This window comes from Macrobrachium nipponense, chromosome 2, assembly GCF_015104395.2.
Source record: "Macrobrachium nipponense isolate FS-2020 chromosome 2, ASM1510439v2, whole genome shotgun sequence".
Lineage (NCBI taxonomy): Eukaryota > Metazoa > Arthropoda > Malacostraca > Decapoda > Palaemonidae > Macrobrachium > Macrobrachium nipponense.
This window is the reverse complement of record NC_087201.1, coordinates 161913404-161941349: the sequence shown is the minus strand read 5'-3', so window position 1 is coordinate 161941349 and position 27946 is coordinate 161913404. Positions and strand designations below refer to the sequence as shown.

Here is a 27946-nt window from a genome sequence, read left to right as displayed (position 1 = left end):
TATGGTTTTAATTTTAACTTGACTTGAAAAGGGGACCTTCACTTATATGTGAAACAACGTAATTGAAGTCATTCAACCCCTTCGAGTCTATATATCCCTACCACTCTCTCTCTCTCTCTCTCTCTCTCTCTCTCTGGTTTCGGTTTTAACTAACTCCTCCATGACTTTCCAACAACAGGGTTGAGGACGCGAGAGGAATTCCCTTCCAGCCGTCACCATGGCCACGGAGCAGAGCCAAGTCCTGGAGCTTTTCGAAAAACCGTTTTCCGTGGTCCGTCGGTCGGTACGATCTCCTTCCCCACGGGCGAGGTAAGTGCTGACGTCAACGTTTTTCCAGGAATGCTACTAGGCAGACTTTAGGCCTTTTATTCAGGAATGTTACTAGGCACACTTTAGGCCTTTTCCAGGAATGTTATTAGGTAGATATTAGGCCTTTTCCAGGAATGATAATAGGTAGACTTTAGGCCTTTTCCAGAAGATAGTAGGTAGACTTTATTGCCTTTTCAGGAATGTTTACTAGGCAGACTATAGGCCTTTTCCAGGAATGTTATTAGATAGACTTTAGGCCTTTTCCAGGAATGTTAATAGGTAGACTTTAGGCCTTTTCCAGGAATATTACTAGGGTGGACCTTTAGGCCGGAGGCTCAGCGCTGGGACCTATGAGGTCAGTCAGCACTGAAACTGAAGCTGGCATTAAAACAGTTCCGAAAGGTGTAACTGGAGGAAACCTCAAAGCAGTTGCACTATGAAAGAATGTTAGGATAGGAGAGAGAGAATATGAACGGAGGTACACTAAAAAGAATGAAAGGTGTTGCGGCTAGGGGATGAAGGGGCGCAGTAAATAACCTTACGTCAAAGCCTACAGTGCACCGCAAGAGGGGCACTGACGGCACAACCCCACTACGGAGATTTTTTGTATAGGTTGCGTTTTACAAGAAATGTATCATAACTGTGCTAAAGGGATGTCTCTCAATTTGTAATTCTTCTGTTCGTGCTTCTAAATAAGCTCATTCGTGTTTTGTGGAAATCATTCATTCATATTTTTTGCTTTAACTGAAGTGAGACGAATCATATCATACCTTTATTTTTAGGGGTTTTTTTTATCATTATATTTATTATTTTTATTTTTATTATTTATATCTTATCAGATTTATTTCTTTTTCAATAATTTTCTAATTTTTATTTTTATTGTATTTTATAAATTTTCGTTTCTATTTTTATTATTTTTTTAAAGAAATGTCTACACATTATATTAAAAACACTTTAAGAAAAATGAAAACGTGGGCAAATCAATTGTCAAGAAAATGAGGGAGAAATAAAGAATAAATAAAAAGGTCACTTCTCTAACATGAATGTCTGTCATTATTTTGGAGGGGGGGGGGGGGGGAGAAGGTAAGGAAAGAGCTCTTTGATTATCGAAACCAAAATGTCAGAAATTTTTTCCCCGTTCAATTATTCTTTTCAATCAATGCATAACAACTATCAAGCAAATTATGAGAGATGCCGATCCATTGATCTACCTCTATTCCTTTCTGGAATTGGAATATGGAATTTAGGTCAATGGCAAATCGTTAACTGTAGTAGATTCACATAAACCGTGCATGATGTCTAGGCCAGTCCCTTACGACGCTCCTGATTATGGCTGTTGATAAGCCAATCACAGGGTTGGAAAACTCTCAGTCTCTCTCGAGATAGTTCACATAGGCAGGATGTATATTCCACCTCTCCTGAGGGTACGTCTTTCAAAAGTATCCCTTAGGACAGGTGGAACATACATCCTCCTGCCCATGTGAACTCTCGAGAGAGAGAAACAGAGTTTCCAGCATTGTGATTGGCTTATCAACAACCAATCAGGGGCGTCGCAAGGGACTGGCCTACTGTAGGACCTACGAAGTCATTCAGCGCTGAAAGCGAAATGAGAGTCAAGTAGCTTTAAAAGGTGTAACAGGAGGAAGACCTCAAAGCAGTTGCACCACGAAACAATTGTGAGGAGAGGGTTAAGGAATTGCGACGAAAGAAAGAGAATATGAACGGAGGTACAGTAAAAAGAACGAAAGGTGTCGCAGCTGGGGTCCTAAGGAATGGACGTTGCAAAGAACCTTAAAGTAATGCCTACAGTGCACCTCCTATTATTAACACTTACAAATTGACGTTCTGAATTTCTTTTAGAAATTCACAGCACACAGAGATCCGTCTATAATCTTTTGTTATGTTTTCGACTAAGGAGCTAGGATAGCAAATCTGAATATTTACCACGAAAGCAAGCAGCCGGAAAACACAACGAGGAAGAACTGAACCTACTACAAAACTTGACTCTTTATGGTAAAACAAAATACATACTAAGCACATAGCTTAGTATGTATTTCGGAAGAATTGTTAGTCAACAAAATCTTGACGGCAAGACCGTAGTCATTGTTGTCTAAGCATTTGAGTAGAAAATTCGTGTCGTGTCTCTTCCTGGAAGCCTAAATGCGTAACTATATGAGACTCAAAGATAGTATAAATATACACGTATATATAGCTGACTTTAATAATCTCACTTTAGATATACGAATAAGACATTCAGGAATACTTGCCGATAGGCGAAGGTTTATGCACATGCCCATTTTCTTACTGATGGCTCTCTTGTAAAACTATCAAGTTCCCTGGATAGTCGAGTAGTCACCAGGTTCTCATCTGGAGGGTGAGAGCATATTCTGTGGTACATGACGCAATCAGGACGATATTCTCTAAACTGTAAACCTTGCACAACACAAAATCTACTTAAGAGGTATGAAATTTAGGGCTACAGCCCTGGCACTGGGGCAAAGAAGGCCATTCAGGAATCATGGAATTAGAAAAGCGGAGGCCGAAAATTCTCTTAACAGGTGAAAAACGAGTACTGGAACCAGATATCCCCGTAGAAGATGTCAATTCCCTGGAAGGGATCATCTCTTCCCGGTAACGAAACATAAATTCCTACGAAATGCTTGGCATGAAAAAATCCATTTTATCAAACTGAAACCCTGAATGCTGATTTCTTGTTTACACGAAAAACAATGTCTTTCATCAACCTGAAACACTGAATTTCCTTTTGTGCTTCGCATGAGAAATAAAAAAATATCTCTTGTTAAACTAAAACACTGAATTCATCTTTCTGCTTGGCATGAGGAACAATGTATCCGTCGTCAAACTGAAACACTGAAGTCCCTTTTATACTTGGCATGAAAAACAATGTGTTTGTCGAAGTGAACATTCCCCCCCCCCCCCCCTTGAATTCCCCTTCTATTTGACATGAAAAACAATGTGTTTTGTACGAAACAGTGAACATTGAATTCCCCTTCTCTATGACATGAAAAACAATGTGTTTTGTCGAAGTGAACATTTGAATTCCCCTTCTATTTGACATGAAAAAAGTCTTTTGTCGAATTGAAACACTGAATTCCTTGTTGCCTGTCATGAGAGACCAACAAAAAAATAAAATAAATAAAATTATTCATTTCCATTGCAGGGCATCGGCACCCGGATAGGCACGGGAGGTCGTCCACCCGCAAGAAATCTCGGCTACGCCACCACCCTCCAAAGAGGACGAGTCTTTTCCGTCTTCATCAGAGCCCACCGCAGAGCTGCGAGGAGCCTCTGCGACTACTTCATGAGTACGAGCAGTTCCATCCTCCTTCTAAAGTAATATGTCCCCTTTAGTCCCATTCCCTCTGAGTATGACCTCTTGTCATGAATGTATACTGACTCAGGTATGTATGAGCTAATTAGGGGTGTCCGTTCTCCTTCATAGACTTCATGATGTCTCTTTTGAGCTCTCTCACGTTTTTTCCAAGGTGGCAAATTTTCATCAACTAGCCCCTTCTCTCCTGAAGTCCTCCGTATGTCTCTTACTTGAAAGAGTCGGTTCACGATGTCTCTTCATGGTGTCTCTCTTCTATATAATTATCTTTAGGGTGTTCTTCTTTTGCACAAGTCTTTCTCTTTCTCACAAGTTCCTCCTCTACGAGTCTCTTACCTTCATGAGTATCTTAGCATGCTCTTTCTGTTTAGGAACAGAAAGAGCATGCTAAGATACTCATGAAGGTAAGAGATCGTAGAGGAGACTTGTTGAAAGAGAAAGGACTTGTGAAAAGAAATACACCCTAAAGATAATTATATAGAAGAGAGACACCATGAAGAGACATCGTGAACCGACTCTTTGTCAAAGTTAAGAGACATGAACGGATGGGAACTTCAGGAGAGAAGGGGCTAGTTGATGAAAATTTGCCACCTTGGAAAAAACGTGTGAGAGCTCAAAAGAGACATCATGAAGTCTATGAAGGAGAACGGACACCCCTAATTAGCTTCATACAATACCTGAGATCAGGTATACAATGTAGCTTATCACTCTAAAGGTATCTCTTAAAGCACCTTTTCTCTTCTTCGCAAGTCTCTTCACCAGGTTCAGTTCTCTTCAGAAATATCTTCAGAATATCTCACCTCTTCGCAAAGATATTTGTGGCCTGTCGTTTCTTCAGGAGCCTCTTATGACTGGAACATTTAAACCAAATTTTGATGATAACACTTTTCAAACAGCATTTCCTTACTCACTGCCGATAAAATTAATTCTTCCAATTATACAAGCTAGACAATACAGTAATTTAGCCACAGGTAAAGACTGACATAAAGGTCCATTTATAGACTTGAATATTTCACTGTCTCATCCTTTCATGTTCTGCAGGCGCAACGCAACATTGCCGAACTGACGAGCCTGGCAAATGCATGCAGAAATCTGGTCAACGAGCAGTTGTTCATCTACTCCCTCTCCTTCGTCATCATTCGGAAACCGGTAAGAAACGGAATAATTAAGAAAATAATGTGCTTTGAGGATATCATTACTCTTATAATCTCTAAGTTTCAAGTCCCGTTTAAATTTCTCCGTCAGCTAAAATCACATGCAAACATGTATTTCTTAATAAAGTATCAACTTAGCCCATTAAAACACTCTGGATTAAGGCTAAGGACTACTATATTTCGGTGGACCAACTTCCACACTTGAAAGGGATCGAAGTTGGTCCACCGAAATATAGTCCTTAGCTTTAATCCAGTGTTTAATGAGCATTTTATACTTTATATATATATATATATATATATATATATATATATATATATATATCTATTATATATATATTATATATATATAGATATATATATATATATATGCATATATATCTAGATATATATATATATATATTGTAACTTTTGCACCTGGTGCGACCCAGTGGTAACCACTGAGCACACAATTGCAAGGCTCGCCATTCTCTCTTAGCCTCCCAGTCATCTTGACCAGGTACCAGCAGAGGCAAGGAGGGTTCGCAACCTCACCCTATACTGGTGCTACTTTCTCCAAAGAAGGAGATGCATAATGCAAAAAAAAGTATAAGATAAAACAAGTAAAGTTACTGAGACTCGAGAGACCTTATAATAAAGTTAATGAGGAACTTCCCTTTGCTCTGCAGGAGTTGAGACGAGTTCGAATCCCGACGGTCGTCGAGACCTTCCCCAGCAAGTTCGCTTCGCAGGAGATGCTGCAGCAGGCTGGGAACGAAGTCAGAAGGAATCCTGCGAGGGTAAGATAGTGATAAGATGAGATGCGAAGTCAAGAGAAATCCGACGAGGGTTATGTCAGAGATAATAGTGATAAGATAGTGATAACATAGTGATACAACATGATTCGAAGTCAAGAGAAATCCGACGAGGGTAAGACAGAGATAAGACAGAAATACGATAGAGATATGATACGAAGTGAAAAGATATCCCACGAGTATAAGACAGAGATAAGACAGAGATAACATAAGGATAAGATAAGATGCCAAGTCAAGAGAACTTCGACGAGGTTAAGATAGAGATAAGGTTAGAGATGAGAGATTGTGGAGTAAAGAGAAATCCAACGAGGGTAATATAGAAATAAGATAGAGATAACATAGGGATAAGATTGGATGCGAAGTGAAGAGAAATCCGACGAGGGTAAGATAGAGATAAGGGGTAGAGATAAGATAGAGTAAACATAGGAAAAGATCAGATGTGCAAGTGAGGAGAAATCCAACGAGGGTAAGATAGAACTAAGATAGAGATAACATAGGGATAAGATGCAAAGTGAAGAGAAATCTGACGAGGGTAAGATAGAGATGAGATAGATACAAGACAGAGATAAGATAAGAGGCAGAGTACGACAAGGGATGAATGAATGAAATGAATGAGGGAGCCAGATAAGAAAGGAATAAATATTCTTTTTAATGGAAAGTTTTAAAAACTACATTAATGGCAAATTGACGTCTTCTTACAATGTAGTAGTTCATAGCCACGCAGTAATAATAAAAATAATGATAATAATTTTATGTTAAATAAATCAGTCGACTGAAGATGAACCCAGGGTAGGGTTCGAAAGCTTTTATATAGTTTTATGAACATTTTACTACTGCTACCATCATTATATTATTGGGGACCTTAAAGAACATTACTTGTGCCTCGTAATTGAGATTTCTATGCAATGATAATAATAATAATAATAATAATAATAATAATAATAATAATAATAATACTTTTACGATAATTTAGTGGCTCATAACTTCGTAATAATAATAATAATGTTTGTGGTATAAGTAAAATGTATTATTATTTGTAAAATAATACAACCTATTTAATTGTGAAATTCTTTTATACAACAGTTAATCATGAACTTGGTGAACTTATAAGCAATAATAATAATAATAATAATAATCTGAGTCCTGGGTTCGATCCCAGTCTGAGTTAATAATATAATAATAATGATAATAATAATAATAATAATGATAATAATAATAATAATAATATGAATAATATAATAATAAAATAATGAACGTATAATCACGTGCATAATGTAAATATAACTATGTATATCTTTACGAAAATATCACAACGCTTAGAGGAAAACTTGGCGGAGGTTTGCGGTTTGCTACAATTATTACCAACTACTACCCAACCAAAATGCAAAGTAATAATAATAATAATAATAATAATAATAATAATAATAATAATAATAATAATAACCAAACAAAAACTTCTTTCAGTTTTTCTTCTGAATATTGAAAAAGAAACCCACAAATTCAATTTGTAACTTGTTTACTTCTAAGTATGTAAAACTAAATGTAAATACTTAGAAGTAAACAAGTTACAAATTGAATTTGTGGGTTCTTTTTCAATAATAATAATAATAAACTTCTACAAAGTACTGAAGACTTCACATCTCAAATGAAAACACTTTCCTTCTCATGAATATAATAATAATAAAATAATAATAATAATAATAATAATACTTTATTAAAATTAATGGCTTTTTTTTCTTTTTGGAATAGCGGCTTTTTCTGTGCTACTTAAACGGGCTAGTAGTAGAGCGCCTATGGAGGTCATTATCAAATACAGGGTTTAAAAAAGTTGGGTGTATATATTTCAATTTTACAGATAACTATGATATCATAGTTTATCTGTAAAATTGAAATATGTACACCGATTTTACCCATATAATTGATGATGACCTCCATAGGCGCTCTACTACTAGCACGGAAAAAAAAATAGAGAATAATCTCTACAAGCGTAACGCTGCTGAAGTAGCAATTACTTTCAATAAAGTAAGCTTGAGAGAGGGTCTGCTCTTAAGTTATAATAATAATAAGAAGAAGAAGAATCTCTACAAGCGTAACGCTGTGAAGTAGCCATTACTTTTAATAAAGCAAGCTTGAGAGAGGGTCTACTTCTTAAGTATAATAATAATAATAATAATAATAATAATAATAATAATATTCTAATAATAACAATAATAATTTAACATTCAAGGTCCCTCCTCCAGCAAAAAATGTCTGCCCTTGCAAACTGCAAAAAGTAACTCCTCAAATGCTTTTAATAAAACGCGATTACGACACCACCTCGCTGTTTATATAACTCTAATTATCGCTGCTGTGGCGAAACCTTTATTTAAAAGTCTAAAACATCCGGTTCTTTGCCAAAATACATTTTTTTTGCGTTTCCTGTCAACAATTCCCTAGGAGTCTTTTATCGCCTCTGTCTGTGTTATGACAGCTCGGCTCTGGACACCTGTCAGAACACCTGCGTTCAAACGTAATCGTTTCCTGCCGCATCAACAAACACAACACTCCTACACAGCAGAGTTTGTTTGTTTACTTTTTTCTCTACACACAAGAATGACGTAATCTGACAGATCAAGAAAATAGTGAATGGATCATCCAGGTTTCTCTCTTTAATATCTAATTCGCTCTACCTCGGAATTGATATATTTTCATATATGTACCGAGGGGAATTTTTAGTTTGATAATAATTTCATTCCCCCATGGGATCGAACCACCGTCCAGTTGGACGGGGAACGAAATCAGGAACGGACAGTGACGCTACCGAGTCTGCTAGCAGAGAAGCTATAAGTTTATATCAATTCTGACCATTACAAATCACCGCCGATCAACTAAAAATTCCCCCTCGCTACATATATGAAAATATATCAATTCCCGAGGTAGAGCGAATTAGATATTAAAGGACATTTGTAACTCGAATGATTTATATGAATCACGGTGATGTGATAGGTATTCATAACAAGGCTGCGTGGGTCAAATGCTCGAATCGGCTAGCATAGTTGAGGGGGTTTCATATCGATTCTAATTACGAATACACCGAGATCGGCGGAGATTTGTAATGGTCAGAATCGATATAAACTTATAGCCTCTCTGCTAGCAGACTCGGTAGCATCACTGTCCGTTCCTGATTTCGTTCCCCGTCCAACTGGACGGTGGTTCGATCCCATGGGGGTACGAAATTATTATCAACTAAAAATTCCTCCTCAGTTCATATATGAAAATATATCAATTCCGAGGTAGAAGCGAATTAGATATTAAAGGACATTTGTAGCTTGAATGATTTATATGAATCACGGTGATGTGATAAGTATTCATATATATATATATATATATATATATATATATATATATATATATATATATATATATATATACACCCTACATTCCTTCACTCATATAGTTTTACTCTAAGCTTCTTTCCTGTGATTTATTAATTTATCCCTTATAACTATATAAATATATAAATATATAAGTCAGTCATGTAATTTAATTTGCGCTTGGTTATTCTCATTGCTAACTTTGTTTTATAAACAGATACTGTTGCAAACTTACCCAGATTTTTTTCGTGAATGGAAGAACATCCATACCTGAAAAAAGAGAAAATGATCAGCATAGTCCTAAGTGGAACCACCAACAAGAAAATTGTTTTGATGGGAAATACTGTTACCAAAGTCCATATCCATTGCTTTATGAAAACAGTTTTTGTTGTTGTTAAAAAAACAAATTGATTTGGAATACCTTCACGAACACTGACCTAATTTATCTGAAGTTGCGCAGTCACCTGACATTCCAACTTGAAGTCATGAAACAATGTCCACACTTGAGTTGAATATGAATATAGAATTTAGGTCAAAGGCCAAGCACTGGGACCTATGAGGTCATTCAGCGTTGAAATGGAAATGGACAGTAAAAGCTTTGAAAGGTGAAACTAGGAGGAAAACCTCAAAGCAGTTGCACTATGAATCAAGTGTTAGGAGAGGGTGGAATGTAAGATGGAAGAAAGAGAATATGAATGGAGGTACGGTAAAAGGAACGAAAGTGGTTGCAGTTAGGGGCCGAAGGCACGCTGCAAAGAACCTTAAGTAATACCTACAGTGCACTGCATGAGGTCCACTGACGGCACTACCTCAAAGTAGTTGCACTATGAATCAAGTGTTAGGAGAGGGTGGAAAGTAAGATGGAAGAAAGACAATATCAATGGAGGGGCAGTAAAAGGAACGAAAGGGGTTGTAGCTAGGCGTCGAAGGCACGCTGCAAAGAACCTTAAGTAATGCCAACAGGGCACTAGCCCCTCACGGGCAACAGCCACACTAGGCAGGGACATTAGCTCTTGACATAGTCCTCTGGCACCTACGTTACATGAAAACAGTTTCGTAATGAAACAAAGTCTTATTCATTCCTTAATGACAACCTTCTCAAAACCTTATTGCAGACGGAACCAATCGTTATCAACCAGGAGTTTTCGGGGACCCTCATCAAGCCCGAACACAGACTCTCCTATTGGCGCGAAGACTATGGCATCAACTCGCACCATTGGCATTGGCATCTCGTCTTCCCCATCGAGATGGACATCAGGAGGGACAGGAAGGGAGAGATCTTCTACTTCATGCACCAGCAGATGCTGGCCAGGTGGGTTCCTTCCTTCCTTCCTTCCTTCTTGACCCCATCTACGTTAACATAAAAACGCTAGTCGAAGTCCTCAGATCCAAAGTTGAGTCTACCTAAGTTTAACCAAATTCAATTGTTTGAATGGTGTTTTTAAGTTGCATGGAACCAGTATGGTTATTCAGCAACGGGACCAACGGCTTTACGTGACTTCCGAATCACGTCGAGAGTGAACTTCTATCACCAGAAATACACATATCTCACTCCTCAATGGAAAGGCCGAGAATCGAACTCGCGACCACCGAGGTGGGACGCTAACACCATACCAACCATGCCACTACGGCGCTACCAAATTCAAATGAAAAAATTTTATTGACATAAAAAAGGCCCCAAAAGGACCTGTTAGTCTTGCTAAACAGGCCTAGTTTAACCAGACACTGAGCTGATAACAGCTCTCCTAGGGTTGCCCGAAGGGTTAGATTTTTAAGTGGCTGGGTTACTTATTTTTAACTTAGCAACGAGAGCTACATCTTACTGTAGGATCCGAAAACCACATTATATCGGGAAATGAATTTCTAGTCACCTGAAATAAATTCCTCCACTGGTTCCGCACTGGCAGAAGTGGGGGGTGAACTTGGGCTACCAGATTGATAGGCGAGTACGCAACCCACTCGTCCAATGGGGAACTGTTCCAGAGGTCCTTCATTCCTCACACTGTTGGACTGTGGAACAGTCTCCCAGAGGATGTCCAGCAACTGGAATTTTAGAAGTTCCAGAGAACATCCAATGCATTCCTACTCTGATGCTATTCTCTTTGTATTTTCATACATTTTTATGCATTTATTAATTTATATTTTGTTCTTTTTCGATATGTGAGCTCTCTTGTTTTTGTATTTCCATTTATCTCCTCTTACTTCTTCCTGATGGACACCATATTCTTTTGAAAGCTTGAATTTAAAGTCAACGGCCCCTGTGGGCTTGTTCCATATGGGTAGGGTTCATCTTCTGAATAATAACAATAATAATAATAGAAACAGTTTCTTTTTCTAATATTTAACTCAGTCACTTAAAGCTATTACTCAGTCACTTAAAGTTAGTTACCCAATCACCAATAATGAGCCCTCTTTTTCTAATACTTACTCAGTCACTTAAAGCTATTTCCCCTTGTTTACCCAATCACCAACAATGAAACCAAATTCAGTCTTATTCATATTAGTGCATCCATACTACAGTTGAACATGTCACAAACACACGTCAGAAACTTATCACATGCATAAAACAAAGTTTGGAAACAAGTTGATGACTGTCAGTGCAGAACGAATCTGGTAAATGCTGGGTGGGTCGTATGAAAAGCTGATTAGACCCACCAACAAGTCCTCGACTTGTATTTGGCCTGTTGGAGATGAGCTGGAGATAACTTGCCAACATGTGTTTGAGATAAGTTGAGGACATTTTGACGACATGTCTCCAGCTTACTGTTTTCTAACGTGTTCCCCAACAACTTTCCTCAGGTACGACATGGAGCGACTCAGCCATAGTCTCAACCGCGTGCTTCCAATGACCGGCCTCCGAGACCCTGTTGTGGATGGGTATTTCTCCAAGCTGACAGTCAACAACTCAGGCCGGGCATGGGGCACGAGGCAAGACGACACGAGACTGAAGGTATGGATATAGTGCAGTCGATCCCCGCTTTTTGTGGACTCATGATTTGCGGATTCGCCTATTCGCAGATTTTTCCATGGCGTATATACCCATTATTTCGAATTTTCACTGAGAAATATTCACAAATTACTGTAGCTTCATATAATTTTCATGATAAAACTATTAAAATACTCAGGTATAAGGATTTTTGGAGGGCTTTTTGTATTTCAAGTATCAAAATAACAGTAAACGTTGTAGGACCTTAGATAAAGTTTGTACATATGTTATCAGGGATTCATATGAATAGTTTCTAAAACATTGATTTGACTGTAAATGGAAGTTTTTGCAAAAAAAAAAAAATATATTAATAAATATAAAAATAAGGAAAGTTTAAATTTTCTTCTGTTTCTGACCCTAGCAAAAGTGACAAGTAAAAACTTATGATCTTCTAAAGTAAATATGATGCAAATCAGCTTCATTTCATGATCTGTTTCACCGCTCATGCAGATTCACTTATTTCGTAAGTGCACAAAGTGCAACATAATTCAAGTAAGTTTTCAAAGGGTCCGAAAATAGAAAACAATGTTTTTTGCAAAAAGAAAACTATTGCTGCTGGGCATGTTGGTCCTGTCCGTCCGCCCTTCAGATTCTTAAAAATCTAGCTGAGACTAGAGGGCTGCAAATTTGTATGTTAATCGTCCACCCTCCAACCACCAAATACACCAAATTGCAGCCCTTTAGCCTCAGTAGTTTTTCTTTACTTTATTTAAGGTTAAAGTTAGCCATAATCGTACTTCTGGCAGCGCTATAGGTATAACCAACGAGATAGGTACCAGACCGTGGGTGAGTTCCATCAAGATGGAATAACATGAGGTGAGATCGTCGGTCGCTCGGTTCCCGCACTGTGACGTCACAGGTGCGCGTCGACTGGGCAGTGCACTTAATGATTACGTATGTTTTGACAGTAATTTGTTGCTATGCTGGTGTTCACAATTTCCATACAGGAAAATACTTTTTTTTCTCTCTCTCTCTCTCTCTCTCTTCACTTGAAACACAGTTATATCAAGATATCTAAGACCTTACCATATAGAATATAATCTTGTTGGAATAGAAATAACGAAATTAACGAGGGTGAATGAATATGAAAAAAAACTTTCCAGACTTTTATTGAATTAGCGTATTGTTCTTTTATTTACCAAAAATTACTGAAGAATTTTTTTCATTTAGTTTACACCTTTTTTAAGAAATCTGACTTCCTTTCAGCATTTAATATCTTCATCCTAAAATGTATTTTGCACCTAAAAAAGAACTTCATTACTTCCTCTGGAGCATCAATGTTTAATTCCCTGAAAATATTAACTAATTTCGTAATCCCATCAACGCCTGGTTTCAACTGTTCCCCATGAGAAAAGATTTAAAGAGTTATTCCATTTCCTTTCAATTACTGACAAATTGAGGACTGCGCCTAAGCAGCACTTTCCTCCTCACTTAGGAGATCCAGTCGTTGTTTAGGCCTTCAATTTCTGGGAATCCTAAGGAAGGATATTTATTTCTGTACCTATGAGCTATATAACCTCCCAAATAATTTAAGGCTTCAATTTCTATACCATTTTCAGACTCTATTCCAAGATCTACAAAATCCTCTTCCTCCAGCTCATTAGGAACACCTTCCTGAGGACTTCTCATCTAGAGATGAGCAGAGATACATAATTCAGAGTCTAAGTCAACATGACTGGAGTCACTTTCTTCAGAGGTTTTGGAAACCCAAGACTTACCTGATTCCATAACACTAGTATTGCTCATACATGGCATGTTATCATCATTGGGAGCGACATTATGACCGTGATTGCTTAAAATGTTGTTCTTACCTAACAAGAAATTCCTGTCTACACTTGAACTCACTCTATACTCTGACCCCACGATATCCTTTAGTGGGGTTCTTAAGAAATAAAAGGTCTAGTCCTAATTATTGTCTGCACAGGAAGACGTACTCAGAAGTACGTCATTACGCATAGGTCTAATCACCTGTTCGATCAACTTTACATTCATAAAATGAAAGTATAAAAGAAAAAAAGTTGGATAGCCTTAATCAGATCATTTCTTCATTCATTGCATAGGCTAGGCCTAATCTAATTTAGTACTTCATTTCAAGAATTTAGTCCTACGGCTACTTATCAACTGAGATGTCACTAAAAATTGCACTAATGAGATTGTAAACAAATTGTTAAAGCATACCTGACTTTACGTCCTTAACAGGTAAATTTAAAGAGAGAACTGCGGTTTTCTTTAATCTGTGATAACTTCTCTGGTAAAGTTGTGGTAGCAGTTCATGTTGAAGATTTCTTTCGTAATCTTCTGTCCGGAAATGGACAGAACAAATCCTGGCATCCTTAACATTAATGTTATCACTTCTTTTACATGCATTAATCCATACTTTGGACTCCTCGGGTCTTTAGGGAACCTGTGAAAACAAATCCCACATACTGTCTGGAACTATTAGTGCACCAAATATGGAATACACACCCATAATCGTGAACTGCAACAAATGCAACTGACGGAGTGACAAGTGCATCGCCCAGTCGATGTGCTCCAGTGACGTCACTGAGAGAGGAAAATTAGCGATCGGATCCCTCGGTGAACACACCTTACGTTATTCCATCTTGAGTTGCATGGGCCGGGGCTATGGGTCGTAGCTGAGGTCAGCACCAGGTAGAAAACTTGACTGCGCCGAAAAAAGGCCTTGGGTTAATTTTTTACTTTTTTTTTTTTTTTTTTTTTGGGGGGGGGGTTTTTTTTTTTTTTGGGGGGGGGGGCAGCAGAACTTTCATTTACAATAAAACCAATGTTTGTAAACTGCTAAATAAATTCCTAATAACACACTCATGATACAATACGTTCTTTCCTCTCACTAACAGGACATAAGGCGAGATGACTTTGGCCTGGGATTTCATCAAACATCTCAGACTTGGAACTCTACATTTCGAGACTCATGGACGCTGTCCATCAAGGATTTGTACAGGATGTAAGTCAGAACAGAATACACTAGAATAGAATGCAGAATCTAGGCCAAAAAGGCCAAGCTCTGGAACCTATGAGGTCATTCGGTGCTCAAAAGGAAATTGACAGTAAGAATGTTTGGGATACCCTGCAGTCAATGTCATCATTTATCAAATGTAGTCATCATCTCATGATATCATCATCATTGGCTCATTTTGATAATCACTGGTTACTAATTCCAGTATTTTATAAATCACATTTTTATCTATTTACTTATTAAATAATGTTAAAACCATGGAAAAAAGACACACACCACACGAACACAAAGCCTTCCACGAAACTTGCGCCAGTTAATGATAACAGATCATTATCGAACTTTGAAATGAAAGAAAAAAAAAGACACAGAGAACAATACAGTTAAGAAATCCTCGCACAGATAAAGTTTTGTCAGCCGAATTTTATGCCTCGTTTCAATGTTTGATTATTTTCATTTGCAACTTATGATAAAAATAAATAAATAAATAAATAAAATAAAATGAATTAATTAAATGTAAAGAAAAAGTGTAAAGATAATGTTTAAAAAGGAACCGACAACGAAAAAAAAACAGTTATAAAAAAGCATCTTCAAGACGAATACAATCCTTTACGACCCTCTATATGTATTTACTATTCCCTCTCCACAGAGGCAGGGGAACCGTCCGAATCCCGCTCACTGACGACCCCCCAGGGGGGGCAGGAGGGGCATCGACATCCTGGGGGACGCCTTCGAGGCAGACGCCGAACTCAGCGTGAATTACCCTTCTATGGAGACTTCCACAACTTGGCCCATGTCCTCATCGCCTTCGCCCACGATCCGGACTTCGCCCAGGGTGAGAGAGAGAGAGAGAGAGAGAGAGTGGGAATTTTGTGCATATAGGTTCATTACTTGATTAAGTTGGAGAGAGAGAGAGAGAGAGAATTTTGTGCAGATAGGTTCATACTTGATTAAGTGGAGAGAGAGAGAGAGAGAGAGAGAGATTTTGTTGCAGATAGGTTCATGATTTTGGAGAGAGAGAGAGAGGAGATTTTTTGTGCAGATAGGAGAGTAGAGAGAGAGAGAGAGAGAGAGAATGAATTTTAGGTGCAGATAGTTCATATTTTTTGATTTATGGTTAGAGAGAGAGAGAGAGACAGAGAGAATGTATGTATGTGTATATGTGTATTCATGTGTGTATATTCATACAACACCACCACCATTTCAGGAGGAGGTCAGTGCAATCGGAGACCCTGCCACATCAATGAGAGACCCGTTCTTCTACAGGTTGCACAAGTTCGTCGACGAGTTCTTCCAAGAGTACAAACTGCAAACAGAGGCCCTACAACAACGAAGAGGTGAGAGAGAGAGAGAGAGAGAGAGAGAGAGAGAGAGAGAGAGAGAGAGAGAGAGGGGGGGGGGGCGGACGCTATACAGGTCCTCTTGATCATTTGTGAGAGGTCTAATACAATGCTTTGTAAGGGAATGACTGTCTATCACTTTCCCTTTTTTATTTCTTTTTTGTGATAAAATCCTTTCTTTCGCTCTAGCGTTTTCTCTCCACTTTCTATTTTCTGCCACGCCCTTTCGCTATTTTTGATCAGATATTCAAAGAGCCTGAGAGTTGCCTTTGAACCAAAGCCTTTCAAACTGTATGTCGTCTGTTTACCTCATTCTTGTAAAAAGAGTGCTCCTTTCATGTCATATTTTCACACCTGACGGAGAAAGCCCTCCACTTTCATACTTTCTTTCCACGACTTTCTCTCTGGAGACTTTTTTTTCAAGGCTTTAGTTACGTCTGGTGTATAAGTTGTGATTGCCCCTGCGTAGACGAAATGAAATATAGTTATAATGCACTAAAAAAAAACTCAATCATGAAATGACGAGCGGAGAGACGAGTCTAACCAATGAGTCTGTGAGACTAAGCAGAGATACACACAGACGCACCCATGTCTGAATGAAGACATAATCTCAGGTTAATATATATCTATAAGGTGTTCCCATATCTGAGAGAAATATCAAGCTCAACCACATCAAGAGATATGAACAAAATCGTTTCATTTCTTATTATTATGGAGAAAAGAATATTGAATTTAGGACAAAGGCCAAGCGCTGGGACTTACGAGGTCATTCAGCACTGAAGCGTTAATTGACAGTATAAAGGTTTGAAAGGTGGAACAGGCAGGAAAACCTCAGAGCAGTTTGCACTATGAATCAATTGTTAGATGGTGGAGGAAGAGGAGAAAAGAATATGAACGGAGGTACAGTAAAGGAATGAAAGGGGGTTGCAGCTAGGGACCAAGGGACGCTGCAAAGAAACTTAAGTAATGCCTACAGTGCACCACATGAGGTGCACTGACGTTACTAACCCCCAACGGGAATTTCCTATTAGGTTCATGAAATTCGAAGGGAAAAATTAGGTATCTTTCATTTTCAGTTGGGTTAAAAAAATTTCGAAAAAACTACCTATCATTTAGAGGTAGATTCCCAATATAATCGAAAAAAATACCTCCAGTTCACAGTTGTTGTTTTTTTTTTTTAAATCCAAGGTAAATAATACCTTTAATTTCCAGTTGAAGAAAAAATATCTAATTTCCAGTTGTGTAAAAAAATCTGAAAAAAAAACTTCTTCATTTTAAGCTGGGTTCGAAGGTAACCTTTCATTTCCAGTTGGGTCAAACAAAGTTGAAGAAATTAATAACTTTCATTTCCAGTTGGGTTCGAAGAAAATCTTTCATTTCCAGTTGGGTGTTACAAAAATTGAAACAAAAACAAAATACCTTTCATTTCCAGTTGGATTCGAAAAAACCTTTCATTTCCATTGGGGTCAAACAAAGTTGAAGCAAAAGCTACTTCCTTTCCAGTTGGGTCAAACAACGTTGAAGCAAAAACTACCCTTTCCTTTCCAAAGGTGGTTCCGAAAAAAAAAACCTTTCTAATTTCAGCCAGGCTCGAAAAAAAAAAAACTAATTTCCAAGTCGGGTTCAAAACCAAAAGCTTGAAAGCCAATAAAAGAAAACCTAACCTTTCATTCCCAGCTGGGTCTACCTGGCGTTCAGGGTGGTTGAAAGAATAAGGCGTTCTTTCAGGACGGGGTTCCCAAACAACCTCAGGACCGGATGGAATCAACGAGAGTTCGAAGCTGGAAGAGGACTCGACTTCGGTGGATCGGCTCCGATCCGCCTCAGGTTCACCCACCTGGATCACAGGCCATTCGATTACCATCTGCAGGTGAGTCGTCAAAAGGATTATATAAATGGTTGTGTCAAAACTTCTTTTAGAAAGATGAAGAGTCACTGGTCATACGCCATTTGGATTTAAGGGGGACCATTTAATCTTATTACTTTCTTATTTTTAGTAATTCCAGTTAAATGGCCTTTGAAACCACAGGCAAATGGAGTGTATATAAGTACTTTTCTTTTATGTATATAATTCTTCTCCCTGTAGATTCACGTCGCTCGCATCTCCCCTGCCATTTTACTGTTTTAAGAAGTCTCACTAATTCATTACTTTAAAATGCTCTCTCGTTAATTTGTTATTTTAAAACAGCTTTTTAAATCATTATTTTGATAACATGCATTCGTTGAAACAAAATGCGGACCATGGGCGTTTGACTTTGATATAAAATACCTGTGTCCTATAAGTAAATGGATGTTGTATATATTTCATTTTTTATCTATGGCATGTAGAATAACCATCGTAAAGTGGAAATAAATTTTTGATTGGATTTGATATGATTCTAGAAACAGACACAATGTATAGAGACACAGAATTCTAAACGATTAACACACGAGGGCAGAAATATGGCAGTAAGCAAGGACGCTGCCTGTAGTAAATGTTACATCAGGTGGAAATCAAACGTGCGTGATATTCTGCCAGACTGGATAATAGGACCTCCTCCTACCCCTCCACGGTGACCTTACGCTCTCCTGCCGAGAACTGTCGCGACAGAGAACAAATCAATACCAGGTTACGTCTCCCTGTTCAGCATTAAGAACAGAAGCGACACGCTCCTTTCAGAGAGAGATTAAGGCTTTCTTCAGGGATATCAAAGATTGGAGGGAATGGAGAGATGCGACCTTGGAAGATGTAATCATCCTGTTTTCTGTCCCTCTACAGTTTTTATTTATGTGAAACGGAAGAAGAAAATGCGAGCTAAATAAAGAGGAACTATTCCTGTAAACTTTGATTATCTTTCGCACTGAGGACAGGGAAGCAAAACAGCCTATTCAGTGAAGAAGTCTTGTCCTTAAACTCTCCAATAAACTAACAAGAATGACGATCAGTAAATCCACACACCCTTTTCTTTCAATCCCACATTAACTCTCCTCCTCCTCCTCCTCCTCTCTCCAGATTATGAACACTCTGCCGGCTGAGAAAGACGTGACTGTCCGAATTTTCTTAGCCCCTACGCTGGACGAGAGGGGCAACAGAATGAGTTTCATGGATCAGCGTCTCCTGTGGGCGGAGATGGACAAGTTTGTGACGAAATGTAAGTCCAAAAACCAAGTAATTTGTAAATCTATCCAATTGTCCACCTAAGTGACAAAAAAAAAATTGTATGCCATTGGATAAAGCAAGGTCTAGAGAGTATCCTATCTATACCTTGGGATAAAGCAAGCAGAAATTTATAATTCTCTCTCTTTTGCCTTTTGATAATAAGTCGATCGTGTCAAATTGATTGATGTTCCAATGTCCTATATATATATATAATATATATATATATATATTATATATATATATATATATATATATATATAATATATAAAGTAGTTTTGACAAAAGAAATGTCTTGCGTGTACGTAATCAAACTGCCACCCATTTGACTACATCACATAATGAAATCGTATGAAAATTAGACATCCATAGATCACTAGGAATAAAAATGATTTTTACGAACTATCAATTATTATTATTATTATTATTATTATTATTATTATTATTATTATTATTATTATTATTATTATTATTTATTCAGAATATGAACCCTATCCATATGGAATACGCCCACCAAAGGGGACACTGACTTGTGATTCAAGCTTCCAGCAATCTTCCAGGGAATATGGTGTCCTGGAAGAAGTAAGAGGAGGTAAAGCGAAATCCAGAAAGAACAGATCTCGCTTATTAAAAAAGAAAAAAAAACAATAAAATAATAAACAGTTAACAATATATCAAAATGCAAGGAGAATAGTAATAGGGAAGCAATGCATTGCAACTTCGCTCGTACTTTCAAAGTTCCAAAAGGTCATTTTTTAATCAAATATTTGTCCTTTATATCATAACAGTGACTCCGGGCGAGAACAAGCTGGTGAGATCGTCACGTGACTCCTCCATCACCGCACCGCCAGAGGCCACTTTTAGGGAACTGGAGGCGGGACGCGAAATCACGTCTGGTGAGTCTGCGCGATGGATTGGTACATTTTCATACATGTTTGCATAACATATTTATGCTACACCGTCACAAACCAGAGGGAAGTAATATAGTAAGGTATAAGTAGCTATGGGTTTCGTGTATTCAGCATACACTTCTTCAGGGTACAGTCTAAAGCAGTGGTTCTCAACCTGCGGGGGGTGGGGGGGGGGGGTGGTGCAGCAATTTCCAGGGGAGGCGCGAGCCCTAGGGACAAATAAAAAAAAGAAAATTCTCTAATTATATTTCGTTATTCTCTTAACAAAAGTGAGGAACTAATATTCACAAGTTTATGGAAAAATGCGAAAGTGTCGCCTTATAACGTTACTTTCCTAGAGTCTACTACTCTAGTTAGGCTAACAATGTAATTATTGACTTCCCTCCCTATCCCTCGAAACCCCTTCTTTTTCTTTTTCTTTTTCAAGTCTGGGAGGGAATTTTACTCACATATGCAAGGGGGGGCGTGGAAGGTAGGTGACCAACTCTTAGAGGGGGCGTGGTCATATAAAGGTTGAGAACCACTGGTCTAAAGTCACAAAGTTTGTACTGTACCCTGAAGAAGTGGGTATTAATCACACGAAATCGCCAAGTAATTACGCCATTTTGTAATATTTCCCTCTGGCTCTTGCAATACATAATTATCCACAATCTTCACCATTTCACCATTTCAAACAATCAACGCTCTTTCTTAAGTTTGCATGAGTCTGAGTACAAGACATTTCAGTTAATCAATTGTACAATGGAATCTAATCTTTCTTTGAACCTTTACGACGCTTCTTTACTCTCCCCCCTTTTCAGCAGATATCTATTTTCTTACTGTTACCATTCAGAAGGTGAACCCTATTCATATGGAAAAAGCCAACCAAAAGGGCCACTGACTTGAAATTCAAGCTTCCAAAAGGTAATGGGAAATACAGAAAGAAGAGATTAATTGTTAGAAGAGAAAAAATATATTGACAAATCACTAAATAAATAGATAAAAATGTGAATTAATAAAATGCAAGGACAACTGTTTACGGGAGTTACTGCACTGCATCTTCGCTGGAATGTTTTAGGTTATAGTTACAAAAGTTTCCCTGGGAGACAGTTCCACAGTCCACCTAACTTTCGTAAATAGCAGTTCATCTACTGTGTCAGATCAATCTCTGTTCCACTCACTCTCTCTCTCTCTCTCTCTCGTCTCTCTCTCTTCCTCTCTCTCTCTCTCCTCTCCCCTTCTCTCCCCCCTTCTTCCCCCCTTTTTTCGTTTCCCGTTCCTTCAGCAGACTAACTCGTTCATTGGTAATATTCAGATAACTGAAGTCAAGGGAAGCCTACTCCAGAATGTCACAAACATGCACTTGAAGTCCAATTAAATGCACTTGAAGTCCAATTAAATGCACTTGAAGTCCAATTAAAATGCACTTGAAGTCCTTAAAAAGTCCTTGAGTAAAAATCACTTAAATCCAATTAAAATGCAATTGAAGTCCACTTAAAAATTCACTTGAAATCCAATTAAAAATGCACTTGAAGTCCACTTTAAAATGCACGTGAAGTCCACTTAAAAATGCACTTGAAGTCCAATTAAATTACACTTGAAGTCCACTTAAAAATGCACTTGAAGTCCAATTAAATTGCACTTGAAGTCCACTTAAAAATGCACTTGAAGTTCACTTAAAAATGCACTTGAAGTCCCCTTAAAAATGCACGTGAAGTCCCCTTAAAAATGCACTTGAAGTCCCCTTAAAAATGTACGTGAATTCCAATTAAAAATGCTAGTGAAGTCCACTTAAAAATGCACTTGTAGTCCACTTAAAAATGCACTTGAAGTCCACTTAAAAAAATGCACTTGAAGTCCAATTAAAATGCCCTTGAAGTCCACTTAAAAATGCACTTGAAGTCCAATTAAAATTCCCTTGAAGTCCACTTAAAAATGCACTTGAAGTCCAATTAAAAATGCACTTGAAGTCCACTTTAAAATACACGTGAAGTCCACTTAAAAATGCATTTGAAGTCCAATTAAATTGCACTTGAAGTCCACTTAAAATGCACTTGAAGTTCACTTAAAAATGCACTTGAAGTCCCCTTAAAAAATGCACGTGAAGTCCCCTTAAAATGCACTTAAAGTCCCTTAAAATGCACGTGAATTCCAATTAAAAATGCAAGTGAAGTCCACTTAAAAATGCACTTGTAGTCCACTTAAAAATGCACTTGAAGTCCACTTAAAAATGCACTTGAAGTCCAATTAAAATGCCCTTGAAGTCCACTTAAAAACGCACTTGAAGTCCAATTAAAATGCACTTGAAGTCCACTTAAAAAATGCACTTGAAGTCCAATTAAAAATGCATGTGAAGTCCACTTAAAAATGCACGTTAATTCCACTTAAAAAATGCACGTGGAGTCCACTTAAAAATGCAAGTGAAGTCCACTTAAAAATGCACTTGCACTTGTAGTCCACTTAAAAATGCACTTGAACTACTTAAAAATGCACTTGAAGTCCACTTAAAAGTGCACTTGAAGTCCACTTAAAATGCACTTAAAGTCCACTTAAAAATGTCATTTTCACCCCTTTAATTCCTTTCTAAGCATCCACTTGTCCCACTTAAAAATATTACTTTTACTCATCTGTGCCTCTCCCTTCTACCATCATCCACTTGAAGTCCTGGTTAAAAATGGCATCTTCACCCATTCAATACTTCCTCTTCTAACATCCTCCAACCTAATAGAAAAAAAAAAGGATTTTCTTTTACTCTACACTCTCTCAAACTTGAAGTCCTACTCAAACCAGCAATTTTCTTTTACTGAAAAATTTTTCTCTCTCTCTTTCTCTCAGGAACGCAAGCAGGAGTTGAATTCGGTCAGTGCGGCTGTGGGTGGCCCCGGCACATGCTTCTGCCTAGGGGCATGCCCCAGGGTATGGACTTCCAGCTCTTCGTGATGCTCACTGACCATGCTTTGGACAAGGTAAATATGCTCCCGCGAAATTCTCTGTGGCAAAGCAGGCAGTCAGGATGCTTATCTACTTCAATTCACACCATAAACTCTATATATATATATATATATATATATATATATATATATATATATATATATATAATAATTAATATATTAATAACATACATTACAGTGGTACAACACACACACACACACACAACACACACAAACACACACACACACATATATATATATATATATATATATATATATATATATATATATATATATATATATATATCATATATACATGCATACAGTGGTACCTCGACATATGAAATTAATCGGTTCCGAGGCGGCCTTTGTATCATGAGCTTTTCGTATCTTGAACCGCATTTTACATTTTAAATGCCTAATCCGTTCCAACCCCTACAAAAACACCCCAGTAAATTATATTTCCAGGCTTACAACACATGATCTAGGGTTACGACGCCGATCCGACGAAAGAAATATGACTCCAAAAAGGCAAAATACTGTACATACTTGAGTAATATTCAACTTCATGTAATGTTCAACCCCATTTTTACTGCATATATTAGGACTTTAGCATATGTCCCTAGCAATAAGCCTAGTCTATGTTTGCAGTTGCTACTGTAGCCTAGTCTATGATTCTGACATCTAAACTTAAGAAGCTAAAAGCTTAGAATATGCCAATAAAATGTATAAATAATCAGTATGTACTCATTTCAAATAATTATTAATTAATCATTAACTATAATACACAAACAAACAAAAAAACCTTCAAACCTTTTGTTTACATTCAGCACTTACGAGTACCGAACGATCGCCAAGCAATCACTTTTCCCAGCACACAGTAAGCCATAAATTTTCATTATCTCTCTTCAACTAATGAAACTACCAAACAGTATAATAACCATTCATTTCTATTCTTTATTTCTATCTTTACCTAATCGAGATACGGAGTTACTGACAGCTATAATGAAACATATACGTAATATTGAAACAGAAGAATAATTCTAGAAAATACGTATTTGTTGGCTTCGATGATAGCAGTCTGATTTATTTTATACTTTATGATATCTAATTCACAATTTTTTTTTATTAAATGTATTGCATGTACTCATTTCAAATAATTATTAAGTAACCATTAACTATAATAAACAGTCAAACAAAAAAAAAAAAACCTTCCAACCTTCTGTTTACATTCAGCACTTACGAGTACCGAACGATCGCCAAGCAACCACTTTCACCTAGTACGTACAGTAATCAAATTTTCATTATCTCTCTTCAACTACTAAAACTACCAAACAGTATAATAACCATTCATTTCTATTCTTTATTCTATCTTTATCTAATGTTTTTTTTTTAAACGTATTGCATGAATAAGTTTTTCAATTTACAGCATCTTTTTACCAATAGAATACATAGAGCACATGGGGTAGATTCTGACCAATAGGAGAGCAGGATCTTACGGTGGTGACTAGCTTCAGGAACCAATGGGAGAGCGGGAGGATGGTGGCCAGTCCACTCAGTTGGCGGCGCGCAAGTTTTAAAATTGATCTCGGTGGTCCGGGCGAATCTCGGGACTTTACAGAAACAACCTTTCGTAACTTGAACTATTTTTGTATGTAGAGCCAAAAAAATCTTTGTATTTGCTTTCGTAACTGGAATTTTTCGTAAGTTGAGCCTTTTGTATGTCGAGGTACCACTGTATATTGTTAATTATCTTTGAACTCATCATTCACATATTTCTTTGGTCATCACCCATATATCCCTCCCTAAAACTCATACATCCATCCTCCTAATGAAGTCCTTGGTGTCCCCTTCAGGTTGAACAAGTAATCCGAGGCAGGCCGTGTACCAACGCCGTCTCCTACTGCGGCATCCTAGACTCCAAATTCCCGGATGCCCGTCCCATGGGCTTCCCCTTCGACCGCAGGAACCCTGCGATGGTCAATGGAAACGTCATCCAAACAGCGGGAGAGTTTGCTGCGCAGTTCGATAACATGGTCATGGAGGACATCAAGATCACCTTCGTCGGGAACCAGCTGCAACGATCATAGCCGCTATAGCAGAAAGTTCAGGAAGAGCAAGCGGCAGTATCGTTTTCAGGAGTATCGAAAGGGCAAGTGGGGGTACATGGATTTCGAGGATCATTAAGTATATTGGTAAAATATTCACCCCCGCAATCACAAGTTCCAGTTAACAAATCTAAACCATTAGCTGCGGCGAAGGGGGGTAATTCTAATAAACATGGATCTTTGTAACAACTAGTACGACTTAGATTAGGATTAAATATATATCCACGATATTTATCACATTCACATTCACATTTTAATTGAAATTCGGTAGAATAAAAATCTTGGGGAGTAAATTTGATAGGTATATCCCGCGGTAAAACAATTTGACCATCTATTAGAAATTTTCCATTAGAATCTTCGCGTTGACAAGGATCAAACGTGTCTAATTCAGCATTGTATACACCGGGAACTTTAGAATGACAAATCCACTTTTCATCTTTAGATGAATATTTCCAAAACCCCCAAGTTTCGTTACATTTTTTATATTGTTGAGTAGATAGTGGTTTATACACGCAATATGATTCACCCGGTAATAATTGCGTACCATTACTAGCAAAAAAATTGGATTCATTAGGAATGTGAATAAAATGAAGTTATCATCATATACATGAATTAAATTTTTCAAATTTTCATGAGATTTATTCATATTATTTAATATTCTAACGGCTGGTCCTTCTTCTTCTTCCTCTTCGCTTCCATCTTCTTCCAACAGCTGCCGCCTTTTATTATAATTTGGGAAAAGTAATTTTAAGAATTTTTTATCAATGGTGGTGGGTGGTGATTGTGGTATTATTTTTTTATTTACATCATCATCATTATTTTTATACTTTGCTATTATATCTCGCAAACTTTGGCCATTAAATTTATTAAAATCATTACCTATATTTAAATAATGATTTTCTACTAATTTTCTTTTCGTATGGCCGAGAAAATACGCAACGCGTATTATGGGTTGATATTTCATATTTCCGGAATATCTAGTTAATATGTTTAACGCTCTAGTTGCCCAATCTGCTCTTATTGAATGTAAACCTCCACCTTTAATCATTTTATCTATATCATTTTTGTTATTTTCTTCTAACCGTTCCACGGCCCACCTTAAATATTGTTTAAATGCTTTCCTACAACCATTATATGTGGATTTTGAAAATATAGGGTAGTTTAAATATTTATCTTTATCTAGTAATAGTTTTATTTTAGGAATAAGAAATGGTAAGAAATGATTGAGATAATAATCCATCGGCGCTCCCTTGAATAATAATATTTTCCTCATTTTATAACCCTTACCTCTACGAACTATAATAATTGCGTTTGTTTTTGAGTAACCATTTAATATATCCAAAAATGTCATATCTGCCGCTTCGTGTGACCTCAATCCCGTATAATAAATTAAAAATACTTTATGTACGTGATCGCGATTTGTACAAGTTTCCCACATGCGATGTAAGGCTAAAGCAATTTCGGCGTGATTGAATTGTGGTTTATTGTTATATCTAAGAACATTATTAAACTCATCTCCTTCATCATCATCATTTTTGTTTTTTATCATCGTCACTAATTTGGGTATATTCGCTTCCTGTTCCAATATGGGAACAAAGACATTTTTATTCAAAGTATGAATTTCCGTTACGATAGTTTGAAATTTTTTTTTCCCTTTCAATAAATAATTTGAATATTTCAAAACCAATTCTTCCGTTACAGGCGCTTCTACCGTTTTTGTTTCATTGAGTTTAAATTGACAAAATTTAGTTATAATTGATTTGTAATTTTTTTCGGTTCCGGGACTCAATACTTTTCTCGGTCGCGTTGTGGCCACACCTATACGGACTCGATTAGTTATAGGATTTATATTGTTATTTACGTACGGAGCCGTATATCCCTTTAATATTAGATTAATATCATTTTCGTTGAGATATGTTGATAGTGACCTTATAAAATTTTTCATAGTCGTTTTTTAATATATAATAAAAATTATTAACAAAACTGTCAAGTAAATATTTTTATTATTATTATTATTACTATAACAACAATCAGGAATCATCTTTTTTTCGTAAAAAAAATATTGAATTTGATATACCTTGTCTATAATAAAAGGATTAAAAGTAGTACAAACTATTTTTATTTCCTTATTAACCCTAATGATATCTAATAATTTATCATCAATAGCAATGGAATTGTTCATAGATTCAATCATTATTAAATTTTGAGAATTTAATACTTGCCATATATTAATAGGAACAGGATGAAATGATTGTAGACGTGCGGTAAGTTTATTGTTTATAATTATTTTTTCCTTCAGAGGACAAGAAAGTGATTGTTTATTCAATAACAATGCCGATGAATTAGACTGAATTTCTATTGGCCTCGTATAAAATTTTAACGTTTTTTCGTATATTTTCGTTGATGAAATTAAAGTACAAGATATATTTCCCTTATTAAAAAGGGGTTCAGTTGTCATAAACATAACTTTACATTTATTGAATGTATTTGAAACTAATTCTGATTTGTATTTATAATAATAATGATTATTATTATTGCTATAACAACAATCAGGAATCATCTTTTTTTCGTAAAAAAAATATTGAATTTGATATACCTTGTCTATAATAAAAGGATTAAAAGT

The 27946-nt window shown here is 37.0% G+C and overlaps 1 pseudogene; it reads left to right on the top strand.

The window, feature by feature from the left end:
- Window positions 1-202: 202 nt before the first annotated feature.
- LOC135221112 (phenoloxidase 2-like) lies at window positions 203-27946 on the top strand (annotated as a pseudogene).